The sequence below is a fragment of the Trachinotus anak genome, unplaced genomic scaffold (assembly GCF_046630095.1).
Source record: "Trachinotus anak isolate AG129_WGS33_773 ecotype Australia unplaced genomic scaffold, CSIRO_AGI_Tana_v1 ptg000032l, whole genome shotgun sequence".
In the NCBI taxonomy this organism is placed as follows: domain Eukaryota; kingdom Metazoa; phylum Chordata; class Actinopteri; order Carangiformes; family Carangidae; genus Trachinotus; species Trachinotus anak.
The window spans coordinates 20,369,034-20,393,345 of NW_027273883.1; the positions used below are offsets into that span (position 1 = coordinate 20,369,034).

General features: G+C 38.6%; 1 long non-coding RNA gene across 1 annotated transcript in view; it reads left to right on the forward strand.

Moving 5' to 3' along the window:
- Nucleotides 1-23,003, forward strand: part of LOC139613834 (uncharacterized) — a 62,984-nt gene extending 39,981 nt beyond the window's left edge. Inside the window, exon 3 of the long non-coding RNA XR_011686832.1 lies at nucleotides 20,499-23,003. This is a non-coding gene — a long non-coding RNA (uncharacterized lncRNA). The remainder of the gene's footprint in view (nucleotides 1-20,498) is intronic.
- Nucleotides 23,004-24,312: the final 1,309 nt, after the last annotated feature.

The window sequence follows — 24,312 nt, forward strand, 5'->3', positions numbered from 1 at the left end:
GGAAACAAATAGAAACAGAAGGGAGGAGAGAAGAGAAAGCACGTGGGGAATGGAGAGAAATAAACACAGAGGAAGAGAGGGAGTCAGTGCAATAATTAGTTAAGTTTTGCGGTGGTTTAGAACTCAGACACATTGTAGAGACACTTTCTGAAGGATACCTGGATCTCTTTCTCCCTCCCTTTATCTCTCCTTGTCCCCTCTCCCTCTCCTCCTGTCTGTGTCTCCCTCTCGACCTTTAAATAATGCAGCGTGAGAGATAGTTCTTACATACTGAGGAGGTGTCAGCACACAGTTATGGAAACGTCAGCACCATTGCACCGACCCAAATGACACATACACAGGAGCACATCCACACCTGCACACACGTCTGTCATCTCTGTTTAGTGTGCGGCTAGACTCTGCCACACTGAGCAGATAATTAGACGGGCTCATACTGTTAACGTATTGCATTAAGGCCCAAATACATGAAATAAGTGGTAATGCCACACATTTATACACAAACACATACTGAAAAAAAAATACTGGAAATGCTGAATAAATTTAAAGGTTTTGCATAAAAAAAATGGGGCCTTTACAATAACATGTTTGCATGTTACTGTAAAAATGCATTATGATTAATGATGACATTAATGCATTATACAGTATATACAATAATATATTTCACAATAGAGAACAAACATCCAGCAGTGGTCTATTAACTAAAACAGTGTGTTAATGAATAAAGCTGACAGGTTGACATAGTGAATGCATAGTGTGTTTTAAATGTGGCAACACTAATTATCATAGCAAAACTATTACATATTGTATTTTAGAATAGTATTGTTATTATCTTGTGGTGTATTTGGTGGTTGCTGTATTTTAACAACAATTAACAATGGAATTGTCTTTACAGTTACAAAATAATGTTTATAGTTTCAGCATCAGCATGTTTTCTCTCAGTATTTTTGTCCGCCTCTGTGTTTGCTGTCAGTGTGAGGCATTCAGGAGGATTTTCTTTCAGGTTCAAGATCTGAAAAAGCTTTTGACATTGAAAGTTCCTGTGGAGAACTGACTGAAAATGTCACCAGCACTTTATGGTGATACTGATGAGCCATCAACAACATTTTGATAACTATTACAAGCTACAAAATGTTGTTCACAATCGCAGGAATCGTGGCCACAATAATTTTCGATGACAATGTGAATAATCATTAATAACATTTGATAATGCACGAAGAGAGGGATGAATTATAGTAAAACAGGAAGCAGAAATTATTTAATTTATTCTTTTGTTTGATTAACAAAGATGAACTCAGAGTAATATGGTCATTTCTCTTTGCCTGCAGGGTGCCTGGGATAAAAATGTTAACATCAGCCAAAATTTAATGTGATTTATATTATACCATATTAATGTGGCTGGATGCTGCCAAATAAAATAGAACAGCTTTTGTTTATTCATATTGTGTTCCAGTCATTTTCAGCCATTTATTTACACCATTATGTCTCACAGACTATTCTGCCCATCAGCTCATGTAACACCTACTACACAGAAATTGCAGGGAGCCATAATGTAACCTTCCAGCCAACCATGTCTAACCGAGCTTGTCGTACAGTACAGATTCCCTGTGTTTCACAGCCTCTGTGGGCCTCTTCTGTTTTATTTTCCCTTCCAGGAAACTGCTTTTTTCTTGGCAAATATAGCCAGGCACTTTTTTTTGTCTGCCTGTCAGCACTGGATCTGTTGCTACTTCAATAATCTCAATGTCACATTTGTATTAGATAAATATCTAATAATAGCTAGTCTGTTAGATGGATGGCTCTTGCCAAGGTTTAGACGCAGATATGCTGTTTCACACTGTCACACTGTCAGGATCCTGAGCTGATGAAATGGTTGCCTCTAATACAGTCTGGACTCGATTTAATAAACAAAAGACAATATGGTGACATTGTATTGCATATCTGCATGCCTATTATGCACTTCCTTTGTGGAGATGTTTAATTGCACTGTGACCTTGAAATGACACAATGAAGAACATTTAGAAAAGCAAAGTCAGCAAAATATAATTACATTCTCCCCCACAGCTCTCACAGTTTATTAAAGGGCAATACTGAAATTAGTGAGTCTGTGATTAGACTTAGAAAATGAATACAATGTTTCATCGTTTATGCTAATTTTAATATTAAGCACACAATGCGCAGATGTTAAATTTTGTAATGGTTCCATGTACAGTGTGTATGGGGGTTAGGCCTATTAAATGTGTGGAACAACTAACGAATCACAAATCTATGAGACAGAGAATAATGTGGCAGAATAGATTGTTATATTATTAATACTAAGGGGATATTTCCCATATCATTTGAAAGGAGAATATCACCCTCACGGCTTTGTACCCACAGCCGAAGCGAGCCTACCTTTATGCATAATTCATATTTCCATATCGTCATGGTGATCATGTGCGATGAGTGTTTGCTCTCACAGCAGGGGAGCTGGTTGGTGGTGGAGGTAGCGTGTGTGTGTGTGTGTGTGTGTGTGTGTGTGTGTGTGTGTCTGTGTGAGGGGAGAGTAAGGTGTCAGGAGGGACAGAACACGCCCTGAAAAAAGAGAAGGAGGGGTGGAAAAGAAGAGGAAAAAGTGTGACAGATAAAAACACTGGTTCCATATTTGCCTTAATTATCCCCCATCTTGAAGCTGTTTATTTTCAGATTTTTCTAACTAGTTATTTTTACACGGTGGAGACAGGCGGCGGGGATGGGATGAGGAGGCTGCGAAACAGCTCGTAAACAGCTTGTGAGTCACACTTTAACTCACAGAGCTACACACCTCTGCCCTGCGATCCCCCAGGATTTTTAGAAGGCATATTAATTGATTGCAACCTACTCCTGAAATATAATGTTATATAATTTTTACATATTATTTTGAGAAAATATTAGCTTGGAAAGGATTTGCTGTTTTATAAGTTTTAAGGCCAAAATAGCTTGGCAATTAAATTATCTTTACCATAAACATTTTTAACATAAAAACACAGTGTTGTGAAAGTGAATATAAAAATGTGTTCATACATGTGTTATTAAACCCTAAGTACTCAATATGTTTCATCAAAATCAAATTTGCTTGAAAATAAAGACAAATTATATTCCTGCACTTTTTACATTTAAAATGTATTAGGCTATATTTACCATCCTGCAATTTAAAAGATGATATTTTTGTATCATTAACAATATGCACTTATCAAGCTTGGACACAGTTATCCACTCTTGGAGATTTTCTGTGCTTGAAAATACATTCTGTAACACCACCACATCCTGTGGTGTCGCTAAATACTCTCCCACTGACATCATGAAAAATGGAGAGGCTGCAGTCTCACAGAAATGTTGATCAGCTGCTACACGACAGTTAGTAAGTGTCAAAAGGCAAACAACAGCCTCAGCTCTGGAAGAAAATTAACCACAATATCCACAAGATTTAAAAAAAAAAAAAAAAGCAGAAGTAGAGAGAAATATTGGTAAGGCTTGACTTCCTGTTTGGTTTGTGGTGTTTTCCATCCAAAACCAGCTCATGACTTTAGTTGCACAACAGACCCTTCAGTTTGTCATGATTCATATCACCTGACTCTGGACAAAAATGCAGAAACTGTTCAGTGACCTTTACATTAACCCGATTCTTCAAATAGACTACAAATGACAGCATTAGACTTCATTCTCTCTTTCCGTTTCAAATATATTATGTTCAATCAAGTTTTTTTTTCCTTTTTTTTTCCAAATTAAAGGTTTCTTATGCATTGAGGTTCAGATTTCCACACATGAGGCAGGACCCTGGAGTTTAGGTTATTTCAGTCCTATTTCAGTGTGGAGCTCAACAACCTCGGTCCTGGTGCCTTTGACCAATGCAGGTAACCTTCAATTGTTTCCCCAAAGTCAGACATGACAGGTGGGGAATCCATGAGAGCAGGATCTTTTGCGCTCATATAAATCAAATAAAGGTTAAAAATCTAAGTAATAGTAATAGTAAAAAATTGTAAAAAGGAGAAAACAAATGTTGTTAATGAACATGGTGAAGAAGATTCTCACTCTCTCATTGTCTTTACTCTTGTTCACCCTCCTCTCCTCTTCATCCTGGGTGAACTTGAATCGATCCAGCTGCTGCCCTGAATCTTCTCAAGAAGCTTTTGTACACACACACACACACACACACACACACCTCATTCAATCTTGATATTCCACCCTCCCAGTGGACAAGATGGTCTAGAATTAATTAGCCCCGCCCGTTATGGACACGCACGTATGAGACATCCACAAAAAAAGCCACACAAATAAATACACACCTTCACCTTTATGTGTGTGTGTTTGTGTGCGTGCGTGTGTGTGAAGTTGCTTGTACTTAGTATTCCCTTGGTGTCTTAGAGAAAGATATTGCAGTGTGTGTGCGTGTGTGTGTGTGTGTGTGTGTGTGTGTGTGTGTGTGTGTCTGTGTCTGTGTTTGTGCATGTGTGCATGTGTGAAGACTGGAATTCAGAATGGTATTGATTAAACACAGCAGGGGGCGAGTGTGTGAGTACTGCAGATAGCTCACTCACCTGCCACTCTGCAGACACACACACCGCACACACCAACACTCACAAACATCAAACTGTCCGCTGGCTTCATTAGAAAGAGGCTGCCTGGCTTTCGATATGATGAATAAAATAAATCAAGGAATTTTAATTCAGCTTTGAGGAACGAAATATCAAATTTGTATTGAAAGTGTGTTTATGCACCAATTTCTGTCCTTTGTGCGAAACGTGGTTATATTTCAAGAGAAATGGTGGAGAATACAGCTGAGTCTGACAAGCTAACACTGACGAGGGGCTGGTTTTCCTTCAGACAAACAGTCCTCACAATAGCTATTTTACCTGCTGGTATCCATGTGATCAGGGTCAGTGAGCGAGGCACTGAATGAGTTTTGCTCACTTAGTTGTAAGACATATTTGCAAAACAAGTCTTTCAGAAAAGTTTCAGTTTTGATATGTGTTTCATTTTACTTTATTACAAGGTGCATTTTAGGGGTAAACAACAGTCTGCGAACATGTTCAAGGTTAAACAAAAAGTCTTCTACCCAGCAGCAACAGTGTGGGCTGCTAAACTGTAACTTTTAACTGTACTAACCTGTAAGTTGGCCAGAGTTTAGCAGCCAACCATGCAAAGACAAAATCATAATGTATTCAGTAGCTTTTTATGTTTCAAATTCAAATGTTCATGATCCGATCAAGTTTGACCAGAGCATCTACTCTTGATATGTACTGGATGACTCAGCTAGCCAAATGTTCCAACAGTAAATGTGAAACTGTCCATACTATACAAGAAAAGTTAAGAAACAGTTAAACATGTGATTTTTCATGCACTTTTATAAACACATACACATTATTATTTTTTCTTCCGGGAAATGTCATATCTGCCATAAACAAAACGAAGATTTAAAAAAGCAGCAGATTTTCTTTCCTTTTCTAACGTTATCCTCGTGCTGTGAGTGTCAGCTAACTAGTGGTAGTCTCTGCAGTCAACATTAGTTGACTTATTTTGGTGTTTGCAGCCCATGTCAACACGGTTTCAGCTTGTGATGCAAAGCAATTTCTAAGCCTGCAAAAATACCACGTCTCTTGCTTGTAAGTACAGCAGGAGGCTGACATGAATGGTTCCTCTCAGTGGGGAGCGTGTATTTATGGTAAATCTGACATGACACAAATGCAGCACATGACTTCACGTCATGAGTCGAGGAAACATGGTGGTTTTATCTGTCCAGCTCTGCACAGAGCGTTGTAGCCATCAGCATCTTTAAGTGTGACGATGCTGTGACTGCATCATTTAAAGGCCAGGCTAGGTTGTAGGTGTAACTTAGAGAAACCTTACATCCCACAGTTAGAGGAGCAATAGATGAATTTAAAGTCTTTACTTTTCCTTTTGATAATGACTGAGGCATGATACTGGTCTCATCCACTGATGTATGCGCAATGTATGAAGAAAGCTAGTATTTGGACGGGTTCGGCCACCGTCACATAAAGAGGCTGACCAAGAGTGAAAGATACAGTCGTGTTGCATAAGTTCATAACATTTGCTATGATTAAAATGTTATTAACACCGATAATAAACTGTAGCACACATCATCTAAGTATTATTGCTTTATGCATAGTATGACTTCTGTCCTTTCTCATGCTCGTCATCACTTTTGCTCTTACTGTTCACACATTCCTTCCTCTGTTTCTGTCTCCTTCCCTGTGCCCTATTTTTGCCTCATCATTCTCTCTCTCTCTTTCTCTCTCTCTCTCTTTCTCTCTCTCTCTCTCTCTCTCTCTCTCTCTCTCTCTCTCTCTCTCTCTCTCCTTGCTATATATGAGCCATGTGAAGCTGGTTTCCTATGGTTAAGGCAGGTGGGGGGGTCAGAGGTTAATGGGGGAGGAGGTTGAAGGTTGAAATTTGTCCTGTCTGATTTGGGGGCTGAGCTGACACCCAGTTTTTTATTCTATGACCTATCACAGCAAGGGAGGAGAGGACAGTTTTTACTCATCCCATGTCATGTCCATCTCTCTATAAAGCTTTACAAGGCTTCACATGCAAATCGTATAATGTTGTGGCACAACTTTATCAGCAGATGGCAGGGCCGGCTGGTGACTTGTTTATCAAAGTGGCCATCGATGGATATTTTTCCTGAGGAAATGCACTTTGGTCATGATTATCTGGTATTATAATAATGACCCAAGATATAATAATGATGCTGCTTATTTTGACACAAATTCACTCATGTTTACAGAGATTCTACTTGGGTTTCACATAGAAAATTACCAAAATCCATTTCCTGAAATTTTGACTTGGTCTGTCCACAAATATCACAACTACTGTTCATAGCATTTATGGAAAAGACTGCATGTGGAGGAACACTTTGTGTCCTTGTTCATTGTATCTCTGTCTGTCTGTCTGTCAGTCAGTCAGTTGGTTCATATCTCTTTCTTTTTCTTTCTTCCTCCCTCCTTCTCTCACTCTCTCTTTCCACACTACTGGGTTTTAATCACTGCTGTAATTGGCAACTCCCTGCTGTGCATACACACATACACACACACACACACACACATACACACACACACATATACACACGCACACAAACAGTCACACACACACACATGCACAGACACATACACTCTGCGTAGCTGCTGCAAATCCCTCTGGCAATGTGTGTGTGTGTGTGTGTGTGTGTGTGTGTGTGTGTGTGTGTGTGTGTGTGTGTGTGTGTGTGTGTGTGTGTGTGTGTGTTGTGGGGGCAGGAGCGAGATATGGAGAGATAAGGATAATGAAAGAAGGAGAGTTTCAGAACTGCAGGCCAACTCACCAACTCAACAATCTGTCTGCTGTGAAGCACAGTGAGGAAGTGGAGCTGTGCAGCCAAATTGTAATTATCTGAGAGAAAAAAGACATGGCTCAAGATTTATTACAGAACACAACATTGTGTTGGCTGCAGAAACTGATGCTGCCTCAACTTAGTCACATTAATTATTAGCCTTGTCATACTGAAACTACTGCCACATGCTGTAGATACAGTTTAAGCATAGATACATGTATTTATATGAATGAATGAATGAATGAATGATGAAACCTTCTGGGAATTTGCTTTGCACAGATAGCACAAAAGTAGATTTTAAAAAAGACGTATGTGGCAGCTTATATAACATAAGCATGTGAAAACATCTAAAAAACCATAATTTGAGAGATCAATATCAAGTGCCAGCTGAAGAAGTGCTGAAATTCAGACCATGTAATCAGAGCTTGTTAAGCAGCTGGATGCTGTGTGGGATGAAGGATGTGATGCCTCTTTTAGCCCACATCCTGGACATACAATACCTTCGCCCTGAAGATAGGGGCACATATTCAGATCATAGAGGGTGCAGTGTTATGATCTTGTGAGCTAAAATGCATTGGGCCCTTCTATCAGTTTGTCTCAAACATCTGTACTGAACATCCTGCACCAAGTGAAATGTTCAACCACATTTTCTGCACTGGAGCTCTTAAACAGCACTCACAAGTTGTTCCAACTTGCACTTAAAGCCTCAGTGAACAACAGATCAGGCCGAGATATTACAATTTCATAACTGTGTGCAGATGGAACATAGATTCTCATTTGTTTCCCATAGTCTGACAATCATGGGAGGTTTATTATGAAGGACACATTCACACCACACTGACACCCCAGGCGTCTCCTGAGCTAGCAAAGTCATTCGTGTAGCATTTATGATACTACAGTTATAAATTTGCCATCAACAATCAAGTGAAAAGTAAATAAATAATCAAAATGACATGTAATGTTTTTCCAGTTACAGCACAAGGAGTTCATACTTTGGTCCCAGTTTTGATTAAGTGTTATTAAGTGTTGCAGTATTTGGTAAACTATTTGGTAGACACTTGTTAAGGTCCATTTTTTATAATTATATAGACATTTATAACAGAAAAATCTTACCTGGTATTATACACTATCAGAGCACTCCCACTTTTGATCTATACTCAATAACTGCAAGATACTGTATATTGATTGTATTTGATAATGATCATGTTTAGCAGTTCCAGACCATCTTCTAGCAGGCGTTTTGTTTACCCCCCATCGTGGGATGTTGAGGACTGACTTTGGTTGATTTTCACAACATTGCTTATTAGATGTAGTCCTGTTGTGTCCTACATCAGCTGTGATTAGAGAAGGTTACAGGAGAGGTGGTATCTCAGTTGGTAAATATGATTATTTGCCATAAAATGTTGTCAGAAAATTGGGTTGTTGCCCCTGCTTGCCATGCAACAAATAACTTGCTGCTTATGCAGTGAAAAGGAAATCCTGTTTTTCGGCCTTTTTCCAGTACATGTGCAGGCGTGTTAACAATGACAGTAATACCTGTATAATATTCAGTAATTTAATCCAGTACAAAACATCTGCAACAGAAAACTTACCTTATGAAGTTCATGAAATCATTTTGTGTTGAGACAGTGTCAGAGAGGCCTTAATTAGTGATTTTAGGCTGTATTTTGTTGTGTTGTTGCCAGTTGGAATAAAGTTCATATTCCCACTCCACCACAAACAGCTTTCTCCATCCTATCACCATAGATCAGTCAGTGCTGACACAATTACAGAATTACCTCATGCACTGTGTTGAAACTTAATAATGCACAGAGCAGTAACACAAGCTAAAGTGCGGACGTACACATACCCTGTGAAAACCCTCCACTCAGAAAACTGAGCAGAAAGAATGTGTTTCATCACTGAAAAGAGTTTGTTGGATTTCCACTGAATATACTGAGGCTTACTGGAGCAGCAGTCGCTTCCCAAATCCTACACTGTGAGAACCATGTGACAATGGCCATGCTAAACTCAATGCTAAAGAATCCTGGCTTTATGGTTATCATGGCACATTGGCCGCAAAAAGGAAAGTTTCATGCTTGTGTGTGTGTGTGTGTGTGTGTGTGTGTGTGTGTGTGTGTGTGTGTGTGTCTTTTATGTGGGTCACCCCACCATGTCTAATGGCCCCTTGCTGCGTGCAGCGTCCTGCGCTGAGCTGCTCCCTGCTGTCACACTCACACACACAAATAAACGCATACACGCAGTGGGGGAGATTTTGGGGTGTCCCTCATCCTAATACCCTCCACAATACACCACCGCTGCATCTGTTGCTCCTGTTCTCAAAGTTGAAAGTTGATCAGTGAAGTGCTAGTGTGTCTCTGCTTTCTGTCTTTTTCAGATTTTCTTCTCCTCATCTCCTCCTCTCTCCGTCTCTACTTTTTATTACTTTTTAATTTCATCTTTCACTGAGAATGGGTGACTATTTTTACCACCCTTCTTTGGATTTAGGTTCCTTTTTTTCACCCTTAGTTAACTTGGAGAGGATTTTAAGGGTTAGCTGACGGCCCACTCTTTGCATTTTGTCTGTGTAAAGCAGAAACAAAGGCCTGGCAGCCTGCAGGCCCCCGTCACATGGAGAGCTGTTCAACCTGCCACAACTGCCTCAGACAGGTGAGCATCACACACATTTAAACACCACTGGAACTTGTGTTATATTGTTGTTATTATATACTTCTCTTAGGATCTGGTGCATTTAAGTGAAATACTTAAATATTTGGATTGTTGTGTGTCAGATACAGTGTTGTTGGATGGATTGGCTTGTTAGCATTGTTAGTCATGAAAAAGCTAACATCAGGCTAACAGATGAAATCATGGTATTGCTTATTATGTCTCACAGCTGAATCCAGCCTTAAATTGTCATGGTATAAGTATGAAGTATCATTATTACTAGTAGGGTTGCGTGTCTGAATGTATTTTGCATGAATGTGTGTTGTTTCCCTACAAAGAATCCAGTGTTTTTAGTTTCCTCGGTGTGTCTATCTAGGCAGTAACCAGACAGCGTGGAAGGAAAAGACTGTCATTAAAATTCTAGCACTGCAATTTTATCTACAACCTGCATTGAGGAATAGTCTGAGGAGAGGAGAGGAGAGGAGAGGAGACGAGGGGGATGGGTGAGGTACGGAGTGAGAAAGGGGGAAGGAAAGAAGAGCGAACACTGAGATGCTGAGAATTCAGATTACTACAGCTAGAACCTGCCCATCCCCACTGTACTTGTGAAACACACACATAAACACACAAGAACATATCGACAGAACACATGAAGAAGACAAACATGCACATAAAATTATTACACTGAATGCAATGAGACAAACTTGCCACATACTCAAACGTAAAATTACACAAAACAACTGTGATCATAGACACACACTCCAAAACATAGCATGCATATTTATGTCTTTCCATAAAGCATAGAAACACGCACGTGCGCGCACACACACACACACACACACAGACTAAGTCTCAGCCACAGAGAAGCCAGCTACGTCAGTATATTTTCACACTGCGGTAGTGTCTCTTTGTCTGCCTGTCGGCCAGCCAGCTGTAAGATGGAGGGCGAGAAATATGCTTTTAGCGGACGTCTTCATAAGACAGACGACACCACTTTGTCATTTTTGTTTCCATACAGCATTGTTGTAATGACGACATCATGTTTGGTGTTTTCGTTTTGTTCTTTTACGTCAACTTGCGTTTGTCTGATTATTTGTACATGAGTTAGGACGGTGTGTATTTGTGTGTGTGGATGTCGAACAGTGCACTGACGATAATTACTAGTTCTGCTCTTCAGTTATGTAAGTTGGTAAGTGAGAGTGTGTGTGTGTGTGTGTGTGTGTGTGTCCGTCCATGTAAAAACCCACACAAACATGCTAACACATACCTAGTGTGTGTTAAAATGTTTGTGTGCACATTAGCGGGGGATGGCGACCTTCTGTCCACCTGTCCACAGCATCAGCTGTTGTTTGTTCTGACCCACACACACACACACATTCAGAGAAGGGGTAATTTGTTCCAGTCCTGACCTTGTCAAAAAGGGGAGCCTGGCAGTTACTATGTAGGGAATAAACACACGCGTACACACACGGGGGGGTCAACAAAATAATAAGATAATGGCATCATAATATAATATAATGTCTTCCAGTATGGTTGTGCAACACATGCTACCTTTTGTGAAGCTTAAAATTTCCAGTTTCTTGTGAGACATTTATTTATTGATTGATTGATTGATTTTGCACAGTGTAAACTGAGGTGTTATTACAGTTATTCATCACCTCTGTCAGCTGCACATCAGGTTACCTGGAGCATATAAAAGACAACCTACCATAGGTGCTACTTACTGCCATCAGTTGCACTCTCTTTTCATTTTAAAGCTGTCTTCACAGTGAAAGCCGCCTCAATAAACATACAGGCAATATCACAGCACTCTTACAGTAGGTGCACAGACAGTAAGTACCCCCCTCCTCACTTGACTCTAATTCCAACAGTGTAAGGGGTAATGCGTCCTTTTTTACCCTGCACAAACACCCCATCATTTTTTCGTGCAATTGACAGTGATGCAATGCCTAAAGAGAAAGCCATTTCAAGGGGAAAAGCACCGATATGTAACACACACAGGCACAAACTAAAAATCCAGAAATGCACGGTGAGGCAGAGAAGCCGTGGAGAATGATGCAGATGTATAGAAGGCCTCAGTGAGAGAAGGTTTGCCATTGTGTGATAAACACAAACACAGATGCATTTAGGCTTTGATTCCAGGTTGCTTTTCTCTGCTCGCAGTGGGAGCCTTCCTAAAGAAACAACCCTCACACACACACACACACACACACACACACACACCATGGACCGGACTGATAGGATTAGAGACTGGTGCTATAGTCACTCTCTCCCTCTTTCTCTTCCTCTCTCACCCCCTCTCCCTCTTGAGCCTGCCAAGCCTTGATTATTCACGAGGTTAGTTCCTGATTGCCTATAGCAGTGGCAGACACAGGTTCATTATCTCTCCACCTCTCCTACTCCCTGTCTCTCTCTGTCCTTCTTGCAGTATGTTGATGCATGATGGTTGGGTGAAAAGGCTTGACTCACAAGAGAACCAAAATTTAAAAAGTTCCACCGAAATGTTGTGTGGCTTAAATGTAACGTGTGAAATTATCTTCGCATTTTTCATTTTTTATGTCACAAAATTGAATAACATTTAAAGCAAAGGTGGTGTTTCTTGTCAATACAGTTTTCAATTATCTCTGCATTGTGTTTCCATTCCTTCTCTTATTCTCTGTTTAGCCAAAACACTTCATCACTCTTTTGATGTGATACTTAAAGAATTTGATTACGAATATAGAGAATTATATTATCTAATTATCTATCTATCTATCTATCTATCTATCTATCTATCTATCTATCTATCTATCTATCTATCGAAATTTCATATTTTTCTCTTTTACTGTATATTATCTATGGTTAGGGTTGACTCCAGATAGAATATAATTTGGGGAGGATGTCAGTTGTCAATTACATTAATAAAAATACAGGTGAAGTGGAGACAGGCAGGTTTTTCAGATTACTGATGACACTACGTGTACGTGTGGTGGAGAATATCAGCGATGCTGCAGCAGCAGCCTTCAAAAGGTAGCCGTCGGCCAGTGCTCCGCCAACACTGTGGAGCTGTCATTATAAAATCTCCACTGGTAGCTCGCATATCAATACGGCATAGGAGAAATGACCTTAGTTAAAAAAAAATCTGAACTAAAATCAGAAATCATCTGATTCATTCTTAAAACATATTTCATTGTGAGGATAATCGTCCTGATACAGTATTTCATAATCAATATTTTCACAGTGAATGAAGCTTTATTTATTTGTTCATCATTCGTTGTCAGGATATATAAAGAGTGTTAGTTTTTCCTTCTGTCTGTGGGACAATGTCCCCATTCTGAGGAGAGTGTGAGTGTAGTGTTGACACATGTTAGTGCTGGCTGATTAGTGGACACATAAAGGAACACACAGCCCCTCCATCACTATTCAGCCATTTTGTCTCCCTGTCTGTCACTGGTGGAGTGGATGTGTGTGTGTGTGTGTGTGTGTGTGTGTGTGTGTGTTTGTGTGTGTGTGTGTGTGTGTGTTTGTGTGTGTGTGTGTGTGTGTGTGTGTTAGGCTTTTGTTAAGGTAATGCAGAGGAGAGAGAGAAAGAGCGAGGGAGAAGACACCGTGAAAAATTACTCAGACCACGGCCAAGTCCCGGTGACCCAGCACTGGTACAAAAAGCAATCTCTGTCAAATTCAGTCATTTTGACCTCAAAAGTCACAATTTCGTATGAGCAGAGAAACAAATAAAATGAAATAAAACATTTTTTCAATCATAAATTGTTAGGAATATATTGTTCAAGGTAGTGATCCACCAGATCAGTGGGTCTGTTGTCTATTGTGTGTTAAGTGGATTAACAGAGCGGTCAGTGGCACAGACAGCCAGAGTGGCAACCATAACCGTTGTTTACAATCTTGTGTCGCCTCTGTCGCTTCAAATTTTCACACGATACTGATTTGTTTTCTTAGACTTTCTCACAAAAGCAGGATGGAGTTTGTGCAAAATCGTTGTGTAATCTTTTTGATAAAAGCAAGAAGGTTGGCACAGTCCCATCTCACATATTTACAGACCTTTTATACATTCACTGTTGTTGAATGTGGTCAGATTGGATTCTGTATATTTTATTATAAACTTTATAATACAAAATCCAGCTTGCTAAAAAAAAAAATCTGCTATAAGCTCCTGTACCTTTAACATAACATAAAATATTTTATTAAAAAATCTATGATTTTGAAATAAAAATCTCATTGTGCAATATTCAGTTTGTCATATTTTGAATATGCCCACACCACTGAAGCCCAGCTTCACCATTTCTATTTTCATGTGTGTGTGTGTGTATATATATATATATATATATATATATGTGTGTGTGTGTGTGTGTGTGTGTGTGTGTGTGTGTGTGTGTGACAGTGATATCTGTCTATCTATATATATATATATATATATATATATATATATATATATATATATATATATATATATATATATATATATATATATATATATATATATATATATATATATATATATATGGTACACAATAATAATACTCATATGATGATATTTTATTTTTGGGGAATAGACTGTGTAATTTCTACAGATTATTTAGAATATATTGACGTAGTTTAAAGTCATGTCATTTTAAAAAATGTTTGCATATTACCACTACAAAAATCTGATAATTAAAAAAAAAACATGCTCAGATATTTGTCACACCTGCAGACTTTTATTAAAATCTGTATCATCACCAAAACATGTTGTATCCCAAACATTTAAACAATAAAAACAAACACAACTGTCAGCGTTATAGCTTAATTTACACGATACACCAAAATGTTTTATGTAATTGGCAATCAATGTTAATATATTGTTTTCAGTTCTCAGATCTCACTATGTCAAGTTTCGTGCAAAATGATCCTATAAAACTCCTCTCTGAACCTTGTTAAAAACAAATACATTATTATTAGTAGTAGTAGTATTATTATTGTTGTTGTTGTTGTTGTTATACATTATTGTTTTTATTATTATTATTATTATTATTATTATCGTAGACTTACATGTTAGATTCGTTTAATCAATTATCTCACTGATTGTTTATATTATTATTGTAGGGAATAAAAACAAATAATATGTATCTATTACTGTAAATAGACTGTACATGTTTGACCAGCATGGCTCCCCCACTGACTTTCATGTGGCTTAACATCTTAAATGCACCATATTTGATCCATGCCAAGCCAAATGTTTTGGTAGTGAAGTGTGTGTTTCAATTTGTTTTTACTATTTGTGCTGCAGTGTTGATCTTGAACTCATACTTCACACTGAATTACTCTTTTTGCTCTCTCCTAAAGTCCATTTGGTTATTTTTCTCATAACCACACACATGGTTTTCTGGAAAACCAGGCACTGAGAAATCATCTGGACCATTATCTAACCTGATTTTATTTCTTTCTAAAAAAAATAGTCTTAAACTTGCAAAGATTATATTTATATTCTTTATACAAACAACTTGTAATCCCATCAAAGTATCAGCTTGAAACCATAGGTTCTGTGTTGTGATTTGACTTCATGTCTAATGCTGTGTTTTTCTTCTGGGTCATAGGAGTTTACCACTGGAGGTATTATTAAGAGCAAGAAAGCCACATATTGATAGATATATATATATATATATATATCCTTGAGCTTTTAATCAGACCTCTCATAGTGATCTAAATTAAAATCACTTCAAGTGAATCTTCTTTCAGCTTTATTATCACGCTGCATATTTCTTATCTCTATAGATAATAAATGCCCACATCTTTCAGATTTATTATCATGCTCTGTCTTTCTTATCGGTTCATGTAACATATACGTCTGTATGTATACACTTAACCTTGAAGGTAGACCTAAATGATAAGATCTCTATAGTTTGTGAAGTACTGTGATTTAGATGATGGTTTGATTTACCTTCAAGGACAAAAAAACAACAAAGTCTGTAAGGTGCTTCAGTAGCGTTAAGATGACAAATTACCTTTTGACATTTGAAAGTAAGGTCTTCTACTCACCATTGACTCTATCGGCTCCATTCATTCCTGGTAGCTTTGGTTGAGGCCTGTGCGGCAGACTGCTATTCAGGTCCATCCGTCTACGTAAACAGAAATGTGTCGTCGTGACAGTGTGTGTGTGTGTGTGTGTGTGTGTCCTGCAGCCTTTTAAACTGAGGTTTAGCATCCACAATACTCCCTCTCTGTTGTTGATTTTTCACTCTTTCTTTTTCTAGCCATGTCACGCATTCTGCCTATGACGAACACACACACACACACAGAATCTGTCAGACACACGGAGGATCAGTCATGCTTGAGGTCGTCTATGGGCCAACTTGACATTGTTGTCTTTAAGCTGCTTTGGAGAGAGTGGAGAACTTTAAAGGACAATTCCAAATAGTTTGTACAAGAAAAGGCTTTCTCACTTCACATATAGCTCAGAGTGAGTGAACGAGGCTTTGTACAGAAGGGGGAGGGTGTCAATTCATTTCAATTCATTCTCGGTTCAACCCATTCCAAATGTGACTAGAAACTGCAATTGATTTGCTAATGATAGCGTATTCACTCTTAATAAGATGGATATAACAACCTTGTCCTTCTCAATATTGAAATGTTTGGGAGAAAATTGGCTTCCTAAATTGATTAAACTGAAGGTGAACTGGAGCGAGCCGTGCAGGATGCTGTTTTATGCCACGGAAAGATGATTTGAGATAAATGTGATACAGCGGTTTATATCAGTTTTATTGCTTGAATTTGTTGAGGCTGACCAAATTATAATTATTGAATTATTGTGTAACAATGCGAGTAGAAATATACACTCAATCGTGATTTATTCAATTCATTTGAATGTAATCAGTGCTCTCGAGAAGCACTCTCCTCGTCTCAGCTGACAACTCCTGGCTCAGGCGGCAATATCAGTGTCATCATTTGAGACAGTGTTTTTACAGTCTGACTTTCACCTTCTACTTAAATCATATTGTATGTGCCTGCTTCATTTTTCTGTATGTATAGTATTAGCATTTATCTAGACTTGGTTTTATCTCTCTTTTTTTGTCTTCAGTTGTGTATGATTGTATTTTGAAAAATTATTTTTACTCTCAGTTCATAATCTTACTCTATTATTGAAAACAGTATCTTTTTGATGCTACACCATGTTAAATTGCTTAAATATTATTAATCAGTGATACAGTAAACAAGCCAGTTTGTGATTATTGTTTATTTCTATTCAATAGCTGTTGTAACATGCAAAACAGGCTGGCATCATTTTAGCATTGCATGATTTATGTTTTCTTGTTTATCTATTCAAATTAAACCACATCTGCTAGATTGTGAATAAAAATCACTGTAAAGCAATAATATTACTACAATTACATCTTATTTCTCATTAAACTAACATTTAAACTCACTAGTGGCTTGTTAAAATTATTTCTTAGGTCATAATGATATGACAATAATAATGACAGTCATTGGGCCCTGCTGTGTATGTGACACAAATGGCATATAAATCCAGATGTGACTGGCTTTAATGAGCAGCTGTTAGCGATAATCCATCTGATAAATGACTTTTAGATGCTTTAAACCCTTCGGCTCCAGAATCTCTCCATGTGCAGTTTCATTTCAACATGACATCATGAGATGCAATGAAATATCAGGGAGCAGTGTGATCACTTGGTGCCACATAAGCCACATATCCACAGTGTCATGTTGACTGCAATCCAGCGCATGGCCTCCCTCTGTCTGTCTGCCTGTCTGTCTGAGAGAAAGTGACATACAGATTTTCCTTCAAAACACAATAAAAATGAAAGTTATTCAGAATAATAAAACTGTAGCTGGCTGTGAATGCAGTCCATGGCCCTCCTTGTCCATTGCCTTGCATTGCCAGTGGCCATGTCCTGTTTTGCAGTAAAGGTGTGATAGATACAGTGAAAGAAATCTCAGCATGATTTTACAGGTACATCACAATTACATCACTGTAACAGTGTAACTGTGAATAGCTGTCACAAGGTTTCAGCTGTGTCTGACTCTCAGACCTTCAATTTCCTCCAGCAGAAACCAGCATGAGTGTTGTCTCTCTGTCTGCACAGGGTAGATGCAGGATGGAGGACTTTTACCATGGCAACCACTAATGCAGTATAGATGCAGGGACTGAGCCTTGGCTACTGCTGTAATAATACAGGATTCATGGAAGGCAGGTGAGATGTCATCCAGGCTATTGGTTTAAATGAGCAAGGAGTGCTTTTGATGTCTAGTGTGGTCAACACTAAATCCCACTTGGCTCTGTTGAGGTTTTTGTCTCCTGTATTAGTTCAGCATCACAGCATCCTTTATATTCAGTTTCCCCTCTGCAGTTTGTAGATGACAAAAGAATCTCTCCTCAACATGGCTTCCTATATCATATTATAGCACCACTACGTTTTTTATGTTAGCTCTGCCACTATTGTCAAGTGTCTCCTTCACATTGTTTCCTATATCAGCTTATACTGTCCAATCCTCATAATCCCACTGTAGCCTGAGTCAAATATCTGGTCCCTGCAGTGCCCTCTCACCTTCCTCTGGGATTTCTGTATCCTCCTCCACCTCTTCTTCATACACTGGATTACAACTGGGCAAGTCTGAAAAATGACACTTTACAGGTTATCGTGGGATTATGATTAAAATAACTTTCTGTTCTATAATCTTTTTACTGTCCAAAAAAAGAGAAGCAATTTCATCTCTGTATATTCTGTGGTGAATAGGGTGATGTTTACATGATGCAATGTTTGCATGTCCTGTATACTGAACATTCACAGTGCGCTGAAACAAGCAGTGTAGCAAACAAAAACAAAATAGCACATATGCGAGGTGATAGTGCTGCTTGATGCAGAGTTGATGTGAAGCTAATCACATGTATTTTTTGGATTACTGAGTTCAGTCTGATATTGTACATGGAATAAACTACAAATGAGTGAAACATTATATTCATGACCAAAGTGGATACATTACCTCAAGAAATTGGTCACAGATTGAGACAGCTGCCGCTGTGTGTTTAAAAAAATTGTATGTTTGGTTTGTGCGGCTATGTGAGAGCCATTTTTCAAGAAGGTCATAAGTTACAGCCCTCTACACGAGAGCGTTGGTCCAAAACAAACATTCCTTCCATGTGCTCTCTGTGTATAGCACTCCCTTGACCTGCTGCTACTGTTGCCGTGCGTGTGTCCCCCTGTGTTAGAGGGTATTTGTTTTGTCTGCCCCTATCTATAGTTCTGTCCTGCCCCTTTCTTTCACAGCGAGAGAAAGGAACCACACCCCTCGGGCCTGGCCTAGTGTATGAGTGGGTGGCATTTTCACTCACTTGGGATTTCTATTGCAGTACAAGTATATATGTATATTGTAGTGTGTGTGTGTGTGTGTGTGTGTGTGTGTGTGTGTATCTATTTATATATATATATATATAGAGAGAGAGAGAGAGGTGCATGACTTTGAGGAAATACACATATCCGTGTAGGAACCACATGTACACTTTCACAGACATGTTAGCGCACATAAATTAAAGAATGTGGCACACACATATGTCAGTGCATGCAACCATACGCACAGACACATGCTAATGTAAACACACCGAGCTGGCTTGACTGTGACCTGTGCTTCGCTTGTGAAAATGAAACCCCAGGGGCACCAAAACCTTCTTGGTTTCATGTGTGTGAATATGTGTGTGTGTTTGTGTGTGTTTGTGTGTGTTTGTGTGTGTGTGTGTGTGTGTGTGTGTGTGTTTGTGTGTATGTGTGTGTGTGTGTGTGTGTGTGTGTGTGTGTGTGTGTGTGTGTGTGTGTGTGTGTGTGTGTGTGTGTGTGCGTGCGTGCGTGTGCGTGTGCGTGTGTGTGCGCGTGTGTGTGTCCTGTGTCAAGTGAGAGCAGAAGGCACATACACATACATGCAGTTTTCTCACATGCATGCATTAAGCCGGATGAGTGCACAAGTCAGAATAATTGTTGGTTCTGTCAAGGTGTGTGATTATTTGCATGATGCAAGGAAGTAATAATGTATGCAATCCCCTACGGTTTGCTCATGTGTGCTTATATGTAACATAATTCTTAATCTGCTTCTCAAATATGGACATGGAGTTGTTTTCTAAATAGTGTCAGTCCACTTTCACAGTGAAATTATAAAAGCTAAAGGCCTCTTCATCTCAGTGATCGTATTTATACTATTAGCTGTTTACTTTCAAGGTGAATTGACAACTGCCCCAACGATGGGGGATAGCGAAAGCTGAAGATAACCAGAGAAAATATACAATAATTCAGTCAGCATGGGAAATACTGTATGCAAATGAACATTTGAGACAATTTTCTTCACTGCTTAGAATAAATATTTATTGTATTCCATTAATGATATAATTTAATTGAAGACAGCTTTACCTTTTAGAAGATTCTCATTAACCACATTTACCTTTATACAAAATGTTGTCATTATAATTGCATCATGCTAATTATAAAATATGCTGTGTTAATGTCAGTACCAATCTGCATTTATCAATAAATTGCAGGTGTAAATACTCCAGCGAACTCTTCCTGCTGCCATGATGGAACATGAAACGGCCTCTCCAGCTGGAAGAACAAGTACTGTGTGGGCTCCCTGAAGTGGTGCAACACTGGGTCATTGGAGAGCCACAGCATGTTTGGGAACAGAACAATCTGTGTTATTTCAGCACAGCCTGTTGGATGAAGGGCCATTTCACAGGCATTATGGATTAATCTTTGGCAGGATCTCTCCAGGATCAAACAAAATTGGATGTTTAACCTCACGTGTCCTAGAGCTGAGAGTTCTCCTGTGATAAACCAGGATAGAGAAGATTGAATGTGACCCACACTGGGTTAAACACCACATTTTTCTAAACCTGACTCCTTAGGAAGAGATGAAAATATAGTTACTTTATACAGTGTATACAGAATAAATATAAATTCATCACGTTTAAAAAGAGCTATCACTTAATGCAAAAAAAGGTTTCAATGGGCTTCTGTCCAGTTAATTCGAGGCAATTTTATTATTTTTGTTATAAATAAAATATCCTTTTAATATACCTTAAGTGTTGCAGTTTTTGCTCTTCTCTCCTTTGACTTGCTGCCTAACTATTCTTCCACTAAGAGAAAAAAGAAAATGGTTTTAACAGTCTTGAATCCAGTTGTAGTAAACAGTTGTGTTTATTACTCCACCTTACTGTTCATATGAGCTGCACAGAGACACAGATTCACAGCACCAAACTCACATTTCTTCCCTCACTTATAATAAACTGTTATTTTGGGCTGAGTGTAGAAATTTTACCAAGCTCAGTTTGACAGGAGCAGTGATTGACATGTCTAAATTTAACAGGCATGGTGCAATTTTACATTTCACATGAAGAAATAAATGTAAAATATGTAAAGTAGTGTAGACCTAGAGATTTGGATATAGCAGAGCGGGACAGTATGAATGAAATTACACGAATGTGATCTGTTTTCTTGTATAATCAGACACAGTTTGAACACACACAGTGATTCTGCTTTTCAATGAAAAACCTTGACAAAGATTCACTGAATGCAAAGACAGTTTGCTGGATCCAGAGTGAGTCACAGATCAGACTTCAGCAGGACTTTCACAGACAGTAAATCAGACTTTAACCCCGTGTTCTCAGGCCAGACCTAGTGGTTACGGAAGGATATATGGTGACAATCTGGTTTGATTAAAACTTTATTGTAATTAAAACCCAGCTCTGTAACTGCACTGCGGCACCCTCTGTTGAAACACTGCCAATCCTCTACTGTCTTTGTTTAAGGAGGGCATTGTGCATAATTTATTCCCTGTTCTTTTGCTATAAGTACAGACACTGTGTGACAGAAATAACACACAGTTTTGATTAATAATGAATCTATCACAGACACAATTACATTGAAAGGCCTGTAAACTGTGCAGTAAAAGAGGTCTGCACTTTGATTCATGATGAGTTAACACTGTGCCATAAGTGCCATCAGGTAAAACTTTACAATGTGTAATAAAAATACACTGAAAACTGCAATATTCTCTTCTACTCTGATATAACGTTACTTCATTTCCATCCCATATGAAGAATCCAAAAAGAGGAGGGGCTCTAGGAACTACTTGGTGCCAGACCCCCCGGCCTGTTTGATGGCCATGACTGGCCCATGTATTTGAAACACAAGAACATCAGATATATAAAAATCTACATAAAACATGAAAATCAGAAGAGCTTATGATATTAGCTCTTCTGATTTTTGTGTTATTCTTGAACAATTAACCTGAAACATAAGTCATAATAACAAGCAGTAGACGCAGCTGTGTTTTCATAATGTTATATTCCCAGACATCCTCTGTTCAGGTTGTGTAAGCTCTATTTCTCTCATAGAAAGACAGATCCATCTTTTATAAAGAATCTCACAAGTACACTCCATTTTATAAGAGAGTGTACTTGTGAGCAAGTCAGCAGCTTTACAGATGTTTCTAAGGATTATGGCAGTGCATCATTCCTTCTGTTTTCATCATATGTTTTATAAGATTCATATTTTACACCTGCATCCAAAGCCACAGTCTTTAGTGTTTGATAGAAAGGATATGCACTAATAAAACATGGAGGTTAAGTGCCTTGCTCAAGGACAACACTTAGTATTGAGAGGTTAGCTCAGACATCTCCAGCCATGTTGGAAACACAACCCAGCAAACTTCTGGTCTCGAGCCTGTCTCCAAACAATTACACTACCTTTCCACTGATTATGTTTTGGAATATTATCAAAATATCTGCAACCCAGACTCTTATGTCATCCTGTTTTCTCCAAGTCGCTCACTGTGCCATGATTTTGTACCTATTTGGTGATATTAGCAAGTTTCTGTGAAATCATGTGACTACATGAACTGAGTCATTTGATTTCACAAATTGTGGCTATATATTAAACTGACTGACAGCAGCAATTCTCACTGTGGTTTGAAAGTCATTCAAAATAAAATAAATCACTCTCAGTTACCGTAAATTTCCATGTTGCAATCTAATGATACAGGGTGGACTCATGCTAGGTGATGTGCTCACATATTGTGTACACTGGCTGTGTTGATACAGTTCCCTTATACCCTGTCTAGGGACTACTGCTATGTCTGTTTTGAATTAGAGTTTGGCTTTCAGTAACCTATTCCACCCACATGCTATAAATAAAGGTTAATGAAATAGCCCGTAGGCAGATTACAAGAGAGGATTTTACCTTTGTTTGCTCATGACATTGTTACCTGTAGAATGAAGGGAGGGTGTGAAGGCAGCACATTACCTGCTCTCCACCTTTAATAACACAGAGATTAAGGGACTGAAAACTGACTAGAGAACTTGTAATGCATATTTAAATTTCCTACGTGGTCTATCCACTAACTTACTACTGAGCCAAATAGAAAGTCAGCTGAAAATTAATAGCTACAACTCTGTGATCTTAGAATAAAAGGGAGATCACACTATTCACTTAAAGGACCTCGGCTATGGCCATAGATCACTAATAATTTTAATGACTGAATCTGCTTTCTAATGGAGTCAGGAAATATGATTTATCTAAGTCTACAATATTTTGAAGAAATAATCCCCTTAGCAATGCACACATTGTTTGATCAATTAAGTCTATAATACAATTAATTGCCTGAACTCGGATTTCCTTCCAGTCAAACTATGAAAACACAAGTAATGAATCACTTCTTTGAAATATTTCGTGCAGTGAGATTTGATTTGATTCATGAACACAACCAAATGTATTTCAGAAATCAATAGCTCAAATATCTCCAGGTATATCTCCAATGGCTCTCCAGCAATCACTGACAATCACCGCAATCTCTGGCTCACAAATTCTTCACAAGATGCTTGGACAACCTGCTGGGTGACTTCTGATTTACTGGCTCCAGGCCTGGACCATGTTTTTCTTTAGGTGAGCCTGCACCCAGAGAAATGCTTGCTGAACTTATGCATACACACAACAAGTGTAATGTCCAACAGAACATTGGTTTGTGAACACTAGCTCTTGAGACCACTGACACTGGACTGCCAATGTAATGGGAAAAAAAGCCTCCTTGATGATTTTTTGTGGCTTTCCTTGTTTATAGTTGTTTTGTGTGTGTGTGTGTGTGTTTTTAAGCTTTTTGAGTAGCCAATGAATGTAGGTAACAACTGAAACACAGATTTGTCTATTGAACTGACTTTCCATTAGGCTACTGTTTATTACTGACACTGTGAACTACTTAAAATTGTTTTTAAATCTGTGAGGTTATTTGTTTGCTCAGTTGGGGCAGGGGGATACTGATGATAAACACCCAAACTCTCACTGCCTCACTCGTCATAGGTG